At 44.2% G+C, this 22,134-nt stretch overlaps 1 pseudogene; it reads left to right on the top strand.

The window, feature by feature from the left end:
- Positions 1-17,441: 17,441 nt before the first annotated feature.
- On the top strand, positions 17,442-19,442 carry LOC115326584 (annotated as a pseudogene).
- The last annotated feature ends 2,692 nt before the right edge of the window (positions 19,443-22,134 follow it).

The following is a 22,134-nucleotide window of genomic DNA, read 5'->3' as shown; positions in this document are numbered from 1 at the left end:
AGTGACCTCAGTGATGACATCATCGGCATTGGCAGTCACGTGACCCCTAAGGTCACGTGACCACCCCCTGGTTAGTTTAACCCCCCCCCCCAGTGCCCTTCCCTCCTCCTCCTCAAGAGCTGCGCTCTAATTCGGCGTTACAGGGAGTTGTAAGCAGCTTTCACTTTTTTTTTACACCAAACTACAAAGTGTATCGCCGTGATCGCGATTACCACTCAACTGGTCAAAAGTTTGATGTTGGTATGTTAATTTATACCTAGATATTTATTTCGTAACATCGTCGTTTTGACCTTGAATTATATTCTGAGTTTGTCTCGGTAGAGATTGAGGCAGGCGATGGCTTCAACTATCTAGCTGGAAACTGTTGCTTTTCACAACTTTCCGATGAAGTAGCTCTTAGAGAATATTTTCAGATACTTAGTAACCAAATACATTATTCAGAACACAAAAAACAGATATATTACGATTTTAATCTTCCAGGAGTGGACTAGCGACTGAGGTTTGCTAATTGCAACAAACCTATATCATTAAAATAAGGCTTCATGGTTACTGTCATTCATGGACTACACTGGCCTTAATGAACTTAACTCAATTAAGAATAGCGCTGGAAATGTTCTCGACCTTGTTATCTTTAACATATCAGTTGAATTTCTGACCCCTCTTGTACATTTATTAGGGCGGATAGATGAGTTTCACCCACAATTCCAGGTTTGATTCTGCCCCCCACTAAAAAGGCCATTACTTCGTAGTTACTATACTTACAACTATGCCCAAGGAGTTTATCTGGGCGTGTACAGGTACTTAAAAGCTTTGATTAGAGCGGGATTCTTGCATAACCGGCACTGAAACATTGACTAAGAATTTTTTGCTGATTGTTAAAGACGCGATTGACACTCTTGTGGCTTAGCGAATTTTTCAAGCCTTCAATTTATCGTGAATTGTTTTCTAAACATTTAAAATCGTGCTTGCATAAAAAAAAAATCACAGACTCTAAATGAACTGCCAGTAACTTGTTTTATAGTCAGTTTAGCACTTATCGTGCCCCAGCTAAAAATTGCTTAAAACTTTACCGAATACAGCTTAGCTTGAACCGAAGCCCAAAATATTTGTGGAGGTTTGAAAAACAGAACACACGCAATGCTATCCAAAATATTTGTCAAGGCCATGCTCACTAAACAATAGCTATGTTAGAAGCGCAGCTTGGGCTTGTTGGTTTTACATTTTACTAATTCACAGCACATAAATATATCACAAAATGGGCACTCACTCGATTACAGACACAAAGAACGTACAGATAGCGCTGAACTCACAACTCTTTCTTTTTTGTACTCTTTTTATTCTTCTTATTGTTAAAAATCATTATTTAAATGGTTTGACCTAATTATTTTCATCGTTTTCTTCTACTTATTGTTATAAAAAAATCGGTAAATGGTTTTGTCGTTTCTTCACTCCACCTACTAAAACGAGTTCGTAATATAGTGCGCGATTATCTTCTTAAGGTGGGGCAAGCTAATTATTTTGCAGATAAGGTGAGGGATGGGCTGCTCACCCGTCCTTCGTCAAGCCTGGAAATATGCTTCCCTTCAATTATTTTTCTAGTTGGTTGTTCCTTCGGTCTAGCACTGTGCAACTACGTAGCTGTGCCGTACACCCGCAATCCAGGCAGTGCAGACCTAAATGTCCTGAGTTGGCTCTAGTAATGTCATAGTTGTGTTCGCGAAGTCGATCGCTGAGGCACCGTCCAGTCTGGCCGATATTGTGTTCCCCACAAGAGAGAGAGAAGTGGAGTACACGACCTTTTCTGTGCGCTGGACAAAACAGGTTTTGCGCTTATTAGTGCAGCTCTCTAATCGGTTTGAAGAAGCGTTCACTTTCTTGCACAAGCAGGAGAGCGTGTTCGGAGCTGAGAATACTACCCGAACATTGACTTTTTTCGCTCCTTTTTTCAGTCCATAGGAGAAGCTGTGAATACAAGGCACACGAACGGGCCTCATTGACCTGTCTCGCGCGCTCTTATGAACCTCGCTGCGACTTTGTGTTCTCACTCTCGCTTGAATTTGAGCCCCGGCAGAGTTTCCATAATTGGCATCTCGCACTGCGTGACGCCATCTTCGCGAGAGTCGAACCAGCATGCTCCGCGAACCTCAGTTGAGTGACCTCCCGTATTTTCTTACTTTGAGGAGGTTCTGTGAAATCCGCGTTAATAAGACACTCGAGTAACCTACTGCTGTAAAGTGAGAGATTTGCGCATCGAAGCTAGTTTTGATCAAATGTTTGCATGATTCGGTAAATGAGTTTTTGAAACATAGATTCAGGATGCCTCTCTTGACCAGTAGTACGCGAAGCATTCTAATTCCAGAAGTTCTCCAACCATTATTTCGAAAATTGCGCATTTCTTTGTTCCTCGTCGTCTTTCAGTTGGAACACCTATAAGCAGATGCGTTGAAATAGGGGGGCGGGGAGGGGGCAATTTACTCCCCACTTTACAATTTTTACAAAATTTTACAATTTACAAAATCTATGTCCCTAGTGGCGTGGAAAGAGGGGACAAGCTGCATCAAAGTGTAAGAAAGGGGCAGGGGACGGGAAGAGGAGATCGCCTCAGCCTCAAACAATAAAAAGGTGCAATGAAGCAATTTGGAAGAAAGGATGTACCCCTTCTTCACTGCCCCCCCCCCCCTCCCCCAACTCTCTCTCTCTATCTCTCCCGAGCATTTTTTACGGCCCTTTCTGACCCCGAATTTTGTGTGTCTGTGTCCGTGGGTTTGTCTTTGTGTTTGTCATACCCTTTTTTTTCCCCAACCCGGTTTTTCTCTCGACAGCCCCCGTCGCCCCCTCATCTCTCAAACACTACCGACGTCACTACCCACACCGCCTCTCGGTGGCCCCGGGAACGTTGTTGACAGTGGCAAAAGATGCTCTAAAGCCGCGTGTGGCTCCACAATATCACGAAGTTAAATTTTTTCCTTGGTTGCGAAGCGAAGATTTCGGCCTAAAATAACTCTCTCCCAAAGTTGCTAGACGCCACTCTGTCGACACCGATAACTTCCACAAACGCCGATCTTGTGACGAGAAAGTCCAAAGTATTCGCATCCCGCCTAGGGACAATCCAGACAGCACTGACTCTAACGCGGCGTAGGGGTGTAGGTACACGCAGGCGTGACGTCATCAGTGCAGCAGTTGAATCGGCTATTCCCGCAGTGTTGCTCACGCGCTCTCATGAAACTCGCTGCGACTTTGTGTTTCTCACTCTCGCTTGAATTTGAGCACCGAGAGAGTTTGTATGACTGACATCTCGTCCAGCGTGACGCCATCGTCACTAGTGTCCAATCAAGACGCTCCGCAAGCTTCGGCCTCGACTTTGTGTTTGACAATTGTAGCGACCCTGGCACCTCAGGGTTCCTCAACGTCCTTCTGTTTAGGGTGATGCCACCCTTTGTTTTAACCGATGCCGACAGCACGCGTTGACGGGTAAAACACAAAAAAAAATATCGACGAAAACAAAATATCGCCATAGCACAGTCAGCGCCAAAAACGTGTGCAAGGACAGGTTCTTTCACGCGCTTCTGAACAATAAATAAAAATATAAGTGAGGGACAAAATGACCAGATATCGCCACCCTTCGCAAAGCGCATATCGAGGTACCCTATTGCAGCTGATTGCAGAACATGCCAGTGCAGTCCAGCTTTTAACGCCACAAACATCCCTGCCAGTAACAGCAATCCTGATACACGTGAGATGCTCGAGGCGTTCGCTATCGAAGAACACGCCGAAGATTACGTCAGCACCCCCTAATCACTATTCACAAAAAAGAAAGACAATTCCAACAAAATGTGACGCCCCGAACAGCATGAGCTTGTGGCGGGTAGCTCAAAAACAATAATTTTAGGGAATTTTGTGTAATTGTTTTGTATATTTTGTGTAAGCGTAAATGTTGGTAGTGATCTTTAATAGCGCGATAGGTTCACTTATATAATAATTTTATTGCACTTTACTGTGTACTCTAATCTAGGAAGCAAACGCGCAAGGAAGAATTTTGCACTAAAACACCGTTGGTAGTCAGTTGGTTGTCCTCTCCTCTCCTTTCTTTCTTCGGGCTCACGTACAATTCTAAATTTCAAGCTAATATATTTAGAAGTATCTACCAACAAGCTCACCTCTTAACCGTTATTCTGCTCTACTTCCTCGATCCTTCTACAACGTTTACGGTTTTTAGCTGTTAGGTCATGGTTTTATTTTGGCAGGTGCTTTATTTCCCTACGTAGCTCTTTAAAGTCGGCAGCTACATGTTTGAAGCCACCACATGTTGTGCTACAAAAGCTTACGCTGTTCTTCTGACGTCTTCATTCTGTCCTTATATTCGAGGCCGTTGGTGAACTCTTGTCTCCTTACTCATTTTAGAAAAATGATATACACAAAAGCCAGTGGAAAAAATCGGCACACGTTATAACCACATATCACAACATTTCCTGTGTTCGGCAGCGGCACACAAATGTAAAAATCGATGTATAAAAACACTAACTTCTGCCAATCCCTCACATGCAAACAAAGGCAGTCGCGATTAGATACGTGGTTTACATTCGCCACTGCCGATCTCAGGGTTATTCGCCCGGCAGTCTGTTCTTATATTCTGCTGGAGGCGCGGATGGCGATGTGGTGGTCTTGATTGCGGACTTTGTATCGCACGTGGCGATCGGCAATGTACCTTGTCAGCAGACTATGAGCCAATTTTTCACAGCGCCGCAAACCGAGGCAGTAACGATTAGATACGTGGTTGACATTCACCGCTGCCGATCTCTGTCCCGCGTCCGATAGTGCCCAGTCCGCGTACGCTACCAACTCAACCATGAACGCGGCAATACACCATTCTTAGAAGCTGCGTCTCGCTTCTTAAAAAAATACGGCAACTTAAAGAGAACCTAACAAGTAAATGAAATGCCCCCCCTCCCCTCGAAAAAAAATCATTATCCGATTTTTCAGTTTTATAGTTCCGTCCAAAGGCAATCTGTGGCGCTCGCAATTGTCAGTAGCTGTTTATGGTCGTTGTTTTTTGTCGTCGTCATTTTTCGTCACCGTTCTTTGTCGCTGTTTTCTTTTTTCCTTATTGAGGTTCGTCGTCATGGTAATTTGGCAAGTTCATTGTTTTTCGTCATCATTGCTCTGGGTTTCTTTTTTTTTGTTATCGTATATCTCTTACCGTCATCTCTCGGTCGTAAAAGTTATGTTGTGGTTTATTTCAAGGTTGGCCGTTGCTCTTCGTCAGCACGATTCGTCGTTGGGGTTTGTCGTAGTTCGACAGTGGTTTACTGCGGTGTTTATCGTCATTGTACGCGCATTATTTCATCATCGTTTTCCGTCGTTGTGTTTTTTTTTTTTTTGTCTTGAATTATCGTTGCCTTATATTGTCGTGATTTGTCGAAGTGGCTGAATGTTTCTTTTTTGTTGTTTGTCATCTTGTTCTGTTGTCATGATACATCGTTTGGTTTAGCGTTTTGGTTTGTCGCCTTGGAAATTTTCTCTGGTAGTCGGCACTGCTGGCTGCAGGGGGTGTTGGAGTTTAAGGCGGTGTTGTACATGAGAAAACTACACTCAGCGATTTTAGAAGACTTTCATGAACAAAAACGGCACGTGTGGAACACCAAAGAGAAAAATTTTATAACGGAAGCCCCCCTCCCCCCCCCCCCCCCCCCCCCCCCAGTTTATTTCGGAACGCCTTTTTTACCTCCAATCGCAGTGGTAGACAAAACTTTTGCAGTAAATATTTTTTGACAATTTGAAAACTATCTGAATGATCACAGGCTGTGTTTAGAAGATGCGTGTTTAAGAGGACTCCATCTTTTTTGTCGGAACTTTGAAAAGCAGACACAGGTACCAAGAAAACGCAGGGCTAGGCAGGAATAACATTGTGCAAAGTGTACGCGTGCACACCCAAAACAACACCTGAACGTTCGCCACATTCAGCTAAATAATCCTTGCGAACAATCAAAAGCAGGCGTTTCCCAAACGACTACCGTATTCCGTTTACCCTCAAACTGAGACTGCGGTGGAAGCTACGTCCTATGTTGGACCAGTCGTTCTCCTATTTTTCACCACGTGGTAGCGTTCTCGCCGATACCCACGCGCAGAGGGCATGGTCAGGTGATGAAATGGAGGCGGCTGATTTGTCCGGTAGGCACGTAGCTCCAACCACCTTCAGCCTAGGGGTAAACAAAGTACATAAGGTAACTACATCCAAATGGTTGGGTGCTTTCTGTCTCAAGTTTTGTTTCTCCTTTTTTCCTCTGCGAGGGATATACGCGGTTCCGTGTGCGTCAACTTCGCACGAGGGTATAAGAACGGCCGAGATGGAAGGCAAACACGAGTTTGGGCCGCGTAGCAACGCCGTTGGGAAAACCCGTCGTCGGCAGAGGACCAAGAATGAAAACGAACGCGCGAGGTGCGGCAAAGTACCCCCTCTCATTTTTTTCCCGCGCCGTCTTGCAGATGTTTTTGTGTGGCTCGGCAGCCGCCTGTTTGCCCCTCCAACCAACAGTTTCTCCTTTCGCTTTGCGTGGTCCTTAGTTCCTCAGTAGTTTTTCGTTTTCTACATCTTTCGTGATTTTTGTTTCCTCGTGGAGAAATAGTGGTGACGTAGCTGGAGCGAATAGCGAAAGGAAGAGCAACTACACTCCGAAAGGGAAAACCCGAAGCGACCTCTTCGACCGCCGTGTTCCGTTTTTGTGTTTTTCCCAGATCCTCCCCACTTATATCAACGGACGTGGCAACTTGTTATCGGGTCGTAGCGGAGCCGGGAGCGCTGGGACACGCTGCTTTTGCGTCTGCGTAAGCCAAAATGTCTCTATTCCCGCTCCTTTGTCCTCTCTGCCCGACGTTGTACGTCGCTACTCAAAGCAAAACGTATCATCTGTATTTGTTTTTCTTTTTATTTCGGTAGAAAGGCGCAAGCAGGGAACCTCTCGTGGTGGGAAAAAGTACGCAGTAAAAGAAAACAACAGGATATAAAAAAAAAAAAATCAAACAAATTGGCAAAAGGAAGTAGAAATAGATTACCAGCTGCGATGTCAAGTATCGCAAACGTTGACCGGTGCTCTCGGTTTACCGCTACCCGACATTGATTCTTATTTTTTTTTTTTTTTGGTACTAAGCAACTACAAAGACAACGCGGCTACCGAATTCCTGAGAACACCGTTGGGTCTATACAAGCGAATCGTGTGGCGAGACCGTGTCACGTGGTCCGCATTCTCCGAGGCTAGTGGTTCCCGACAGGAAATCCACGTGAAGTATTCTCGGCGCTTCATTTGCTTCGGTCACACGGAACGTTTCTTGCAGTTCAGGTTGTAGAGGAGCAGTGGGCATTGGAAAGCGTTTGATAAAGGTATGTGGATGGCATCGAGGACGGAAAACGACGCTAAAACGTAAACGCGTTACCTCCAAGGAGCCTGAAAAAGAAAACCGAAATAAAAGAAAATAAATTCGCTGAACAGAGTAAAATCAGGGCCTTCATTTCATCGGGCTTCTACAAGGTGCTCGATTTTGTTAAATGTTGCAGTTTGTGGTTCTGATAATGGATTTAGAGTGCGTATGTTGTTGTCTACCGAAGGGTGCTTCTCGCGGTTATAGTGTAACAGGCCAAAAACAGAAATTATATACTCTTCGTGTTTTGGTGGTCGAGAGGCGACATCGCTGCGAGTGTTTTTTTTTTTTTTAATCCATCTGTTCTTTAGTATTTGTTCTTCATTTTAATGGGAGAAACAACACTATAGTTTTACAAGTTTTAAGACACGATTCATATGTTATTGATATTTCAGGGGGTCGTTTAATATTTGTCATATTTTAACATGCCAAATGCTTATGCTTGTTTTTATGCTGATGTGATTAAATAGGGCAAAAATCCGCCACATACTCCATATCGAGATAATAAAAATCTTGCCACGCTTTATACTATAAGTGCAAAGCAATCCGCGTGCTACATTCTTCCACATCTAATATACTGAATTTTCACGTGCTTATCCGCAACACATCCCGACATTCCTTTGTTCTCCACCTCCTGAGTTTAGAAAGTAGTTGATTGATCCACTGATTGATTGATTTATTGAGGTTTTTGACGTATCAGCATCTAAAGCTATGTTGCGCCAAGCTGAGACGATTGGAATATGGGATTAAGTAGAGGAAAGGGCTGTAGTAGCGGAACATGTGATAAAAATTTGAAGATAAATATGTTTAAGTGTAAACAATATGAACATGCGTTTAGGAACGACAGTGAAATTACAGAATGTGTAAAATGCCGATAACTGTTTGGAAATTAAAAACACGGGTGTGTGCGATCAGCGATTGATCACCTAGTATAAAGCCCTAGTATCAAGGGTAGTGTTGTGGTATTTGTTCTTTAATCAGTGAGAAGTATTTGTAACGGCGTTGATCATGCGTAGGGCTTTCGATGAGTATGTTCATAATGTTTAGAGGTAAGTTATCGTGAACAGATTCATTGGCATCCTCTCCACTCAGGAGCTGCCTATATGTGGGACGGGTATGTCCGATTCGTAACCTAGAGAATGCGACAATATAAAAGCACTCCCGGTGTCGGGCGCTCTCCCACTAGCACATAATAGGTTTTATTACATGTAGTTTGTTAACTTTCAATATTCCCGTACAGCTGCCACTTTGCTCGAATAAAATGTTTTAAAGTGTACTGGTAACCTTTATGTGGTATTGGTGTATGGCGATTATTCTCTTATCAGCCGAGGTGGGTGCGCAATCAGCCACTTCATATCCGGCAATGCCAACGTGGCTAGCAACCCAGCATAGGACTATATCAAGATTTTTTTTTTCAGCCACAATAATCTTGTTTTTTAACTTAGAAACCAGCGGGTTGGTTACACGATTCATTCATATGACTGCCTTTAGAGAACTCAAAACGTCAATGTAAACTGCAGCATGAGGAAATCTTTTTGTTAGTTATGCAGTCAATAGCCAGCATCAAACCGTAGAGTTAGGCTGTTAGTGTGTGGGTTTGTTGAATTGATTTGTTATATCTGATATAGCGATGGTACCGCAATAGCACAGCCCACGACAGGGTCGTTTTTTTCTCGTCTCTATAAAAACGGAAATACTCCTGATAAAGGGTTCGAAGCTCAAACAATTCCTACTTTATGACTTCGCGTGGAGAATTGTTTTTATTAAACGTGGGGAGTCTAAAGTCGCAGGTATGTGGCAGTGGCTTTATGGGGCTATATGGGGTGACTGTTGTACTAGTAGTGGCTCAGCCTCCATCCAAACAGATTGTATTGTGCTATTATTCCTTATAAGAAAAACGGTTGAGTCCGGAAAGTTTTTTTTTCTTCAAATGTGCGTTTGAATGTAATATTGTCAATACTATATTGAAAGGGGTGCTCGGCGACAGAGCGCACCACGGCAGAGTACATAAAACCAAGGGAAATTCTCTTGTCGTCCAGAGACGATTCACTCGCTTCTGCATAGAGGCGAAGCCCCGGGAAGGCGCGAAACGCACGAGTAGGTAATCGCAGTCCGTGTTGATGAGGGGGATCTAACATCTTTAGCCGTCATGTCCGGGAGGAGTTATAAAAATATTACCACATTCAAGCTAAACACAAATGACTGAGCGATAGGTTCGCCAGAGGCACAGTGACTGAGAACCCCATTATACACGTGAATGTACCTTAAGAATGTTCAGAGACTTAAGAAACTTGATTTTTAAGCTCTTAATATGTGAATTTAAAGTCAACTTCCAATAAAAAACAAGGTCCAAGAACTTCACATTTTAAAACAAACTGACGTCTCGTTGTCGGCGAAGAGCAGTTTTTGTCGAAGCACGTCCAACGAACGCAGCACAAGAATTGCACGGACTACGACGAAAAAAAGGCAATTATGGAAAATTCGCATGGGTGTATACCGGCCGCTTACGACGAAAAACCGCGGTCGCGTCTGAAACGCACGAAAGTAACAGAGCACTAACGAGCGCATTTCAGAATCTGTACCTACGTGGTCCGCCTATTTCTATAACTTGGCAAGCGGCAAAACCAACAGCCCTAGAAATCCCATCAGCGCGGCAGAGAGAGTCACGTGACAAATTGTCGTATAAGCGTTATTGTTCTACGCGTCCTGCGGAGTGAGGTCATGCGTTTCGCTCCACAGTTCTGATTTGTTCAAAGCGGCCGTCGCGATCGCTTACAGCTACACCAAGACAACAAAGCAGGTGGGGATCCTTAACAAAGGGCGAGTTCGATGCGGCATGAACAACGCATCTACGCTCCCTCTGCACTTTTGACTGAAAGTGAAGAGATTCTATGCCTCGTACCCGAAGCTTGGAATGTCGCCTTTGCTTAGGGGGTGGGGGGAAGGGAAGTAGTGTCTGGGTTGATGCTGTCAAAGGCTTCAAATTAACTTCAACACAAGTCGTCTCTGCCAGGATTTCATCTTAGTTCCCCCGAGTGTGGAGCGGGCGCAATACAACAAAGCCACGGTCGCTTCAGCTTTTTGGTATCGCTAGGATTTGGTAGTGCTCAATCACAATGCTACGCACGCACAGAGCTACGCTCGCTTTTGCATGCGCAGCCTAAAAATGGTGTCTATTGAGAAAAAGTCAGCACATCAGTCTCGCGCAGCGCTGGCTCGATGGCAGCAGTTCCTGTAACGCCGAACCAGTCTCACGGCGCGTCCCGATGTAGGCGTATGTACATACGTACGAGTACAGCAATCCTACGGAATTGGCGTTTGCAAAGCACGGTACAGCCGCGGCAAAATATTCAGCCCACCCTCGGACTGACAACTTAAGAGACACCCAAAATTAAATATAAGTTGCGAGAAAAAGAATGAAATTTGATATTTGTTTAGTCCTCATCAGCCCAACTGCAACGCACTAAGCTTAGTTCTGGGACTTGTTTGGCGACTATTGTCCGTAGCTGCCAGTTGACAGCCCAACCATCAGGAAGCGAGGCCTAACTTTGGCACTTGTTTGGCGACTTGGGCCCAAAAATGCCAGATGTCAGCCGAAGTACCGGGCAGTAAACCTAACTCTGGAGCTCGTTTGGCAATTTTGTACCAAAGAGGACAGCTAACAGCCGAACTACCAGGGAGTGAAGCCTAACTTTTGCACGTCTTTGTTTAATTAGGGCCAAGATACCTCCACCTCTTGCCAAAGAAGGTCATATTTGGCTCTACTTTTGCTTCTTCTGGTTTTTCAAAGACCCAAAACTCCAAGACGTTTGAAAAAAAAAAAATGTCCCAGAGCTCTGTGCTACCCGCGGAGTATATAGAGTTTAATGAACGCCACCTGATGTAAAAGCAGCATTTATTTATTTTTTTGCTTCCATCTGGTGTTGCTTAAATGTTTGAGTGTAATGCTGCGAAATGGAAACATATTCGAAGTGCTCACTGGGGATGTTGGCCTGTTCCTTAAGATTTGCAGGACTCACTCTATTTCGACTCAAGTTTCGGAGAGCGAATGACCGGTAAGAGCCTTCGATTTTATGCACGCGGTCCCAGACTATATACCGCGCCGTTATCAGAAGAAGCATACCCTCTAAAATGTTTTTTCTTCGCTTGCCTTCGAATACCGTTCGCCTGTGCTCTATTTCTTTTAAATTGAATAAGATATTGTGGTGTCGAGTATAGCCTAAAAATGCCCAACACTTTGTTTTGTTAATTTTTAGCTGCTCGAAAGTCTTCATTGCACCCCGGCTTTCGCGTTTAAAGAACATGGGTGGACGTCATCGGTATGGCAATTATTGCAGCTTCCAAGTCATCTCTTGTGAAATGGTCTGTTGCTTCATCAATCGAGAGTTAACGTAGAGATAAAACAACTAACATAGATAATTGCTTAAAGCATGCTCAATTAGCTTTTTCGAACTTCCACCGTGGTGAACGAGATAAAAGAGTTACGCGAGAACGAATGAACTCTAAAATAAAGGGAAGTATTCACTTCCACGTGAATTTGGAATGATTTTCCATGAAAGCAATGCTAATAAATATGGGTGACCAATAGATAGGCCTTTAAAAGTAAACGTATGAGTGGTAAAACTAAAATATGTATCTTCATTCCTGTGACGAAGACACAGCAGCAAGGACAGAAGAAACTATTCAACGAGAACCCCTCTGGGATCTCGCCTGCGACTCCCCCACGAGATATTTTGAGCATTAAAATCTCCTAGAAGTAAAAAAGTTGGCGGAATGTAAAGATCACGTTTTTCAAGTACTTCAATACTTAGATGATAACTGAAGGTAGATTCAATATACAAGCTTTAATTATACAATCTGAGAAAATATGGGCTGCCACTGACTCCAGAGAAGTGTGTACGGTAACTTTAGTACGTGAAGTTGAATGTTTCACAATACCTGCAACGCCTCCGGATGACTGAGCGGCTTGTATCAGCTCTTTGTGAAACACATGGACATATTTAATTATGTTAATCTGGCTCTCTATTAGATGCGTTTCCTGCAAGTAAAAGAAAACTGGACAATGATCGTCTAGTAGCTGGCTTACATCGTCGTAGCCTCTACAGTTTAATCGAAGGAAGAAAAACATTTGTCTTACTAAATAAAATCGGATCAATATATACATATATATATATATATACATACATATATGAATATATATGTTATGCCACGAATGACAACTGATTTGGCGAAGGACATGAAAAGAAAGCTAAATATTCGATAGGGCGGACCTGTACCCGGAACAAAATAAGGTTAATAACAGGCGCCGTGGGCGATTATCGATTTTGGTGTAGTAGCAGGATCGATCGCTGGTGAAGAACTGATTTCGTAGAGCCACGCGGAGCGCATTTCGCAGACGCACGGTTTTCGCAAACATTCAAACCAGAGTGTTCAACCTTCGTACATTCTACGGGAGATGCCCCTCGGACGTTGTAGAGACTATAATTGCAGCACAATAAAAAACGTTCCGCGGCACTCGGTTATCAAACCTGGCTTCTGCGTGCGAGTCAGGTGCGTTGTCACTCGGCCACGCAAGCAACATTACTCCTCCGCCACCCCCCCCCCCCCCACACACACACACAAGCGCGTTAAGACACTCATCGTCCCAATGCAACACAAAACAAAATAAGTAAGAAAAGAACGGCAAAATAAGTCATTGGTACATAAAAAGTTCAAAGTCCCATCGAGCGTACAATCGCTTGCGTTGAACGACGCGAACCACCTTGGGCCGTGGTTGACGTCGCGTTGATGCGTGACTTCCGTCGGACACCACTTCTTACTTGATACCTCCCTAAGATCATATGACGGGCTAGATGGTTACACATTACTGAAATAATTGCACAATATTACACAGCAGAATTAATTGCACAATATTACACAACATTGCGCAATTAATTAAACAGTATTACAAAACATTACATATTTCATTACACAATATTACACAGGGCTTCTCCGTGCTTGTCTTTTGCACGTCCTCACATTTAGCGCTTCCTTTAATTGTTGATATCACCCAGGCGTCGAAGGAGCTTGTATGGTCCAAAGTAGCGTTTTAAAAGCTTCTCGCTGAGGCCACGATGTAAAATCGGCATCCACACCTACTGCCGGCCTCCGGTCTGGCTGCGAACATTAAGACGACGACGGTTGTAGCGGCCAGCGTCAACACGTTGCTGGTCTTGGATCCGAACTCGGGAAAACTGGCGGAATCATACTGCTCGTTGCGCAGCCAACTGGGCCGGTTTGCTCATCTTGCGACCGTGGCCGCGGCTACGGCCATGAGAGATTTTTATGTCACGTGCACAGCTCCATGGGGACAAGGAGTTCTTAGCGTCCCTGCCTAATAGCTGAAAAATCCGTGTCACTTCGAGTACAAAAGTCTAATTTCGCTAGCAGAAGCTGACCGCAGAGGCTTTCAACTGATGTCCTATTAACCGCCCCATCACACTTTAGGTGCGGCAGGTAAAGTTACGGCAAGGCAAGGTAAATATGAGTTAAAATGAAGGCAAGGTCACGCGAGATGAAAGCGGTGCAGTATAGTTGTATACTTCCGCCAGATTGGGCGAGACTCGCCTTTTCGCTGTAGTCAAGAGGTAGGAGCTAAAGGAAAAAAAAAAATAAGTCAAGAGGTAGGAGCTTCGGGACTTGTCGCGGCGTGAAACTTCCAAATTCAAATCGAGCCAAAACCTTTTTTTATATATTTTGCGCGTGTGTCTTATTTTTTAACTGTGGTCATTTTTACAAATCGTCCAAATCATCCACTTGCATTACATCGCCTTTCACGGTTTTTACTATTTGTCCCATCTTTTGAATTGACACACCGGCAGAAAAAAAAGAACCATGGTGCGAAGTTAACGTGCTACTCCAATCGCTTCATAATGTTTATAAAAGGCAACCTAAATTGCAGTATCGATATGACTTTAAACACAAACGGGACCAAAAGAGCTTTCTTCCCCCAGAAATTACATGGCTTTTATGTGTTTTAAATTATACAACGCTCTTGCTATGACTCTTTTCAATAACAGGAAGCGCCTAATTCATACTAATATGAAGTTGTGCCAATTAAAAAAGAAAAGCTTACTTAAATAAAGCACAAGAAAAAAAACGTTTTTACGAGGTTTGAACCAGGAACTTTCACGCCGCGACGACAAGTACTGGCGCTCTTACTTCTCGACTAAAGCAGAAGTTTTTTTGTTTTTTTTTTATTGCCCATTCGACTAAAGCAGAAGGCTTAGGTCTCCGCTGCTGGCGCGGAGGTAAAAATATACTGCCACCGCTTTTATCGCGCAAGATCTTTCCTTTATTTTTACTAATACTAACCTCTCCTGGCCATAAATTTATCTGCCGCTCGTAAAGTTTAAAGGAGCGGTTAATTCGACTCCAGTTAAAAGCATCGGCAGTAATGCAGTTTCTGCGAGCGAAATTATAATTTTCGTACTCGAAGCGGCACGCATTTTTCCGCCATTAGGCAGGGATGCTAGGTACTTGTTGTCCCTATGGAGCTGGTCACGTGACATAAATATCCCTTTTGGCCGCAGCCGTGTGCGCGGCCGCAAATGGAGCAAACCGCCCCTGGGCGTCGTGACTTCCGTTGCCAGCTAGATCGTGTGGTACCATGGCGTGAAGCATCGTGATCACTTTGTCAACATGCCCCAGATGGAATTGTGGACCATAAGTTGTCTCTTGGGCCACTGCGTTGTAGGCAGCAGGACCTCGGCCCATGTTTTGTGTTACATGTCGACGTACATCGACACCATGTCGGCGATGGTCTTGTTAAGGCGTTTCGCCAGCCAATTAGTATGACGATGGCAAGCTGTGGTTCGCCAGTGGTTGGTATGACGAGACGGAAGATCTCTTGCATTAGGTGTGCCATCAACAGTGACCCGCGATCTGTAATCATAAATTCGGAAGCGCCGTGCCGTAGGACGATGGACTCGATGAAAAACTTAGCGACTTCGAGAGCTGTACCTGATAGAGGGGCTTTTGTCTTGGAGTATCGTTTCAGATAATTAGTGGCTACGATTGTCCAACGGTTTTTTAGGGTCGACTGCGGAAAAGGGTCAAGTAGATTCATTCAGATCTGGTGGAATGGTATGGTTGGCAGAGGAATTAGCTGCAGGAGACCTGCCGGTTTTGTTGGCGGTTTCTTGGGTCGTATATAGTGATCGTGTGCAGGTGAGTTAATAATGAATAGATATCTTGTAGACTCTAAGAGGGGAAACAATAAAAAAAAAAAACGCGGCATGATTAAGTTTAGAGGGAGACTCTTTTGTGGACCATAGGCCTGCAAATATGTTCCCCCTATACGGGCCAGTGTCCAACTGTAACCAAGTTGTACGGACGTCCGGTCGTTGTGACATGGTTGAAAGGTCTCTCGAAGGTCGGACGTGATTACCTTGTCGAATGGTGAAGGTCGGCAGGACTCGTGATAGAACACGTGGAATGATATACCGGCGCCCTTCCGGATGCTCTATTATTACGCGCAGCTCAGGTCGCCTCGTTGATGTACCATGTTGCCGATGTTCACTGCGCCTAGAAACAGCTCGTCTTCATTGTCGTCGCTGCTGCCGCAAATGTTTTCGACAAAGGCTATAGGAACAAGCAGCCGGCGTCTCCGTTCTTGTGGCTTGACTTGCATACCGCAGTCATGTTTAACTCTTGAAGTCAGAGACTCTATCGAATAAGGCGTCCTAAAGGGTCCTTAAGGTTAGCAAGAAAGCACAGCGAGTGAATGTCTGTGACTACGCGGAACAGGTTCTCGAACAAGTACGGACGAAACTTCGTTGTTACCGAGACGACCGCAAGGCATTATGTTTTAGCTGGGGAGTGATTTCTCTCCGTTTTGTACAAAGTTCTACGTGCGTAGGTGGTGAGTTGCTTGCTGCCTTTTTTCACTTGAATAAGTACCGTTCCAAGTCCTGCGTTGCAAGCGTCCGTGGGAACCTCTGTATCCGCATACTGATAAAAGTGTCCGAAAACAGGAGGAGTCTTCAGCCTTCGCTGCAGCTCATCGAACGCCTGCTGCCGCTCTTCGTTCCATTCGGGCATCTCGGCGTCCTTTGCGAGCTTCGTGAGTGGGTGCGGAAATTCTTGTGAAATCCGGAACGAAACGACGATACTAGGCGCACTGTCCAAGAAAGTTTTGCATGGCCTTCTTGTCTGTCGGCGCTGGAAATGCCATGACGGCACAAATCTTCTCGGGGTCTGGGTGGACTCCTCGTTACTTATTACGTGGCGTAGGAACTTTAGCTTGTCATAGACGAACCGACACTTTGACGGCGTAATGGTGGGTCCAGTGGTCTGAACGGTGTAGAGAACAGTTCGGAGTAGTCGCATGTCTCGTCAAATTCGCTTCAAAACGCTATAATGTCGTCAAGGCAAACGAGAAAGCTCTCCCACTTTAGTCCTGGCACGCAGGACGGTTGCTGGCGCCATGCATAGTCTGAAGGGCATCACCTTAAACTCGTATATTCCATCGGGCCTAACGAAGGCTGTTTTTTTTCAAACCTGTTCGTCGACATCGATCTGCCAGTAGCCGCTCTTGAGGTCCATCGACGAAAAATATCGAGAATGACGCAGCCGGTCTAGCGTGTCGTCGATGCGGAGGAGTAAATAAACGTCTGTTGTTTTTCTATTTTTCTTGTCAACGCGTTTAGCTGCCCGTGGGCAACGCAGAGCCTAAGCGTTCCGTCTTTTTTCTTAAAAGTACGACTATAGAGGCCCATGGACTGCTTGAAGGTTGAATTATCTAGTCGTTGAGCATATCTTGAATTTGCTAATATATTAACTTTCTTTTTCTAACTCTTTCAAGCATGATGGTTAGCACCTCATACCACCATTTCAATATTTTTTCCCCTTGTGGCATGGTGGTTTGGGTAAGAAACCACCAGTGCCTCTCTTTCTCGAGCTTCGCGCTGCTTACACCAGATGGCGCTAGCTTCCTTGCGCGCTCCAACCACGTGGAAAAAAAGTTTTGTTGACGCTCTCCGGCTGCTATGGCGCCTCCCACGTTTTATCCCAAAAGATTTTACAAATTAGAAGGTAAGTGCTTACTCTACAATACTGATAACAGCAAAAAAGAAAGTATGTGAGTGTACTATATATAATCTCCAAGAAAATAATTACGGCACTTCATTATGGCTTAGCGTCTCTGTGTTGCATGTGGTGGTCATCAAAAGTAGCCACCACGCCTGAAGTGACTTGAGCTTTCTCATTGCAAATCCGGTGACCAGTGTGCTGAGGTCTAAAATGTAGCCAAATTATGTAAAAAATAAAGTGCTCATTCTCATTGTTTGCTGTTACAGAGGAAGAATATGAGGACATACCGAGCGACTGCGACAGTTTTGTAGAAGGAGATGAGTCAAGTGACAGTGATTCCGACTATGATGCCAATGATGATTCTGGTGCAAGTCCTCAAGAAAACTCGCCAATGAAAAGAAAGGACATTCACACTGTGAGTGACACCTCAGACACAGAAACGGATGACGACCCGCCAGTAACCATCTCGAAAATTCCCGTGTGGAGTGCGACTTATCGGATGTGTCCGCCACTCGCCTTTTTGTCCGAGCCTGGTGTTCCTAGTCACATCACGGACCTTGAGGACAAAAGTCCATTTGGCATTTTTAGTCTTTTGTGGACCCCATCCTGGATGCAAAGCGTGGTTTTTCAAACCAACCTGTATGCTCAGCACCCGCATCGGAACAAGAGATGCGTTGCTTTTTGGGCCTGAATCTTTTGATGGGAATCAAACGAAGCCCAAGCTACCGGGACTACTGGTCAAGTGCACCTGACTTTCATGATCCATTCATCTCGAAACTGATGACAGTGAACAGATTTGGTTGGTTTTTATCACATTTTCATCTAAATGACAATGTCCTGCAGCCCCAAAGGGGTCACCCTGACTTCGACAGGCTGTACAAGGTGCGGCCACTTCTGACCGAGCTTTCAACAACCTTTGCAGACAACTACCTGTCCACGGAGTTTGTGGCGGTTGATGAATCGATGATTAAGTTCAAGGGCAGGAGTTGTCTGCAACAGTACATGCCGAAAAAGCCGGTGAAGCGCGGCTACAAGGTCTGGATGCTGTGTGTCTGCACTGGGTACAATCTTAAGTTTGAGATCTATTCCGGAAGATCGGAAGGCGGCGTCCAAAAGGAGTTGGGCGCGCAGGTGGTAAAGATCATGTGTCAAGGCCTCGCTGGTAAATACCACCGGGTGTTTTTTGATAACTATTTTACCAGCTATAACCTTCTGAAGGAGTTGAGAGAGGCAGACATCTATGCATGCGGAACAGTCAACTCAAACCGAAGACACTTGCCGCAATTACAAGCCGACAAATCAATGACAAGAGGGGACACAGACTATTCAGTGAGTGATGAGAGCCTGTGCTGCTTCAAATGGAAGGACAAGAGAACAGTTCGCCTCTTGTCGAACTTCCATGACCCGGCAGATGAAGTCGAAGTTGACAGAAAAAACAAGGACGGAACTGTCAGCAAGGTACCCTGCCCTGCAGCCTTGCAAGACTACAACCGCAATATGAATTTCGTTGACAAGTTTGATCAACAGAAACGTCAATACCAGGTTGACAGAAAATCACGCAAGTGGTGGCACAGGCTTTTCTTCCATTTTCTCGATTGCTGCGTTGTGAATGCGTTCATAATCTTCAAAGAACTTGAAGATTCCGAAAAGATGACCCTCAAAGACTTTCGCAGAAGTGTCATTGCATCATTGAATGCAGAAGGACAAGTTGGCTCTAGCTCTAAGCGAAGTCATCAACCCACCAGACTGTCCAACTGAAAAAGTCAAAGCCCTACGTAGCCCCGATCATTCGTGTCACTGAGTCCAAGCACCAGCCAAAGAAATGCACGTCACGGAGGTGTGCAAATTGCAGCACGAAAGCACAACCCACAAGAACAACATGGATGTGCGAAACCTGCAGCGCCCCACTCTGCCTGAGGAAAGAAAAAAATTGCTTCTCGGATTTCCACAGGAAGTGATTTTGGATGCCCTTCGAGCATGGTGGTTACCTGAACTGACCACTCGATATATTTCCATCTACACTGATTTATTTTTTTCTTTTTGCCAGAAACGAGTTTTCTTCTCCGTAGTTCACTGTTTCATCAATAAAGTTCCGTTTTTTTGCTAAAACGAACTTCTGTGCCTGAAAGATTTCTAACGGAGACTTCGTACGGCGATTGATGCACAGGAAGTGCGCCGTCCTCGGTAACGATTCGGTACCTCGCAACGGCGGTTTGGCGCACCTTCGACGCCGCCGCCAAGCAGTGACAGTATTCGGCGAGGAGGTTAATCAGCTGCCGTCGTTTCGGGCCCGGAAACTTGGGGTGAATTTCGAGCTGTGCTGGCAACGTTTTCTCTGGCTGACGTGACGAGGACTCTTCAATGATCGCGGCGATTACGGTGGAGTTCAGGAGTTCCTAGAAGTGGCTTGCACCAACACCTTTCGTGAGGTGTTGAGTTTCTTGTCGGAAGTTTGTCGGAAGAGTATCTGTCACCAACCAGTGTTACCCCTTGCCACCGAAGAGGTGAAAGAGTTAATAAGAGGAGAAGAAGAAGGTTCGAAAAGGAGAGATGAAAGGCCATTGACTGAATTATTCTGGTAGGGTCAAGCCAGGAAACCCGTCTACTCGAAGAGGAAGCCGAAAAGGTGTAGTGCCACACACGGGTGTCCCCGAAGGGTCCACACCTACCCCTGGCTCGGTGCAACCGCCAGGATGCCCTTTTCCCCATGCATGCGAAAGCCACGTACAGCCAGGCGTGGGTGGTCGAACCCGCAAGGCTAGCACTTCGTGGTGACGCCCTCACAAAACACCTACTGACTCAGGTCCGCCCCGCGGGGGAAAGTAGTAGTTGACTATGGACATACTTGAGTAGTAATTCAATTGTAATCAACTGTAATTTAATTACTTTTCTTGGTTATTTGTAATTGCAATTAATTACTTTCTGCTAAACGTAATTGTAATTTCAATTTAATTACTTTGTAGCGTCAGTTATTGCAAAAGTTCAGGCACAATTACAATTACTTTTGCAAAACTTCGCGGCTCCGACAGAACCTTTCTGAAAGCCTCAGCTGGCACAAAGACACAAATACACAGATGCTCAACATAAACAGTGTCGCATTGTTTGTTTTTTGGTTCCTTACCCTGCGGGCTCAGACACAATCATCTTTGGAGTCTACCTCAATGGCGCCGTATAGCGCCGCATGCGGTGCGAGCAGAAAACAATAGCTTAGACACGCCAAAATATTGAAAGAAATAAATTTAGCTTCAGCTTTCAGCCGAGTTTGAGAAGTTTATTTATCTGTAAAGCATGCCAGTTTTTGGCGTTTTTTTACAGTGCTGTCGCATATTTGTATCTTTTTTATTATTTGCAAGTTTATTTTCTGTTGGTTCTACTACCCATATTGTCTGCACAAGCATTTTGGAGACTGACCTCGCACCAGTGAATATTGTCGCCAGTGATTTGGGAGCCCCGATTTGCTTCTTATCTATTTCTGAGTCATTATAATTTCACCTCAATGTAAATAATTTTCAATACCGTGATGTTTGCATGTGAATGCGTGGTATTAGCGACGTGTTGATTTTAGTCTTATATTAACAATTGTAAAATATCCCTATGACTAATTATCGCATATTTATTTACCTCGCTAACAAAAGTCTTTCGACCCAATTTTTTCTTTAGCGATATGGCTTCTTCCAGCATTTGAACTCTTTTATTATTACTGATTAAAATATAAGAAAGTAGTACTTTATTTCCTCAAACTGTCAAGTTATATCCTGAATTTAGCAACATTCCTAATAGGAAAGTACATTTCATGGCATTCATGACGCGATGCTTAATCCTCCTCTGGGACAAGGTATGAACAAATAATTATGTTGCATTCTATGCAACTTGTTTAAATTTACATGGCTCAAGTCGGATCGCTCTCAGAAGTAAGTAATTGTAAGGCAATGGCATTACTTTACAAAAGTAATTTTTAATTGTAATTAGTTACTTTTCACGTAGTAGTATTTGTAATTATAGTTAACTTACTTTTGAAGCAAAGAAATTGTAATTGTAATTAAATTAAATTTTGGAAGAAATTTACCTATGTACCAATTTACCTATGAACCTGATTATTCAAAAAAGAAACAAAGTCTAATATGTGTACCTGTAGTGTACAGCTTGGTATTTTTTTTTTCGAGAAGGAGGGTATTTCATATTCAAGAGAACTGGGAAATAGAAAAAAAAAAACATATTTTAAGGGGTGATTATAAAAGTATATTGATCCTTAATTCCTGCAGGGTGCGCGGTAGTAATTACATCATCCTAAAGTGACTGTTTATTCTCCAATTAAATATATAATTTCGAAGAATACAACCTGTTCAAAAATCTTAGCGCGAATTAAAAAAAAATAAGTTGAAAGAGGTTTCAGCTAAGTAAATAGTGGCCCTGCTTAATTGCTTTTTCAACCCAAAAACTTTCATAAATATTACGAAGGTTTGATATGCAAGACTGTGACAAAGAAAAATAAAAGATCAATGTGACACTGGGACTAAAATTTTAGAACAGCGCGTAACTGTTGCTCTTACAAACGCGGTAAGTTTGTGAAAGTTTTTGACCATATTAGACGATAACAGCCGAGACTTGGATGAATCTTTCCAGAAGGACATTGATGGATAGTATGAAAAT

The sequence above is a fragment of the Ixodes scapularis genome, unplaced genomic scaffold (assembly GCF_016920785.2).
Source record: "Ixodes scapularis isolate PalLabHiFi unplaced genomic scaffold, ASM1692078v2 PGA_scaffold39__5_contigs__length_11793443, whole genome shotgun sequence".
NCBI classification, from domain to species: domain Eukaryota; kingdom Metazoa; phylum Arthropoda; class Arachnida; order Ixodida; family Ixodidae; genus Ixodes; species Ixodes scapularis.
Note: the sequence above shows the minus strand (reverse complement) of the source record. Positions and strands in the feature narration are given on the sequence as shown.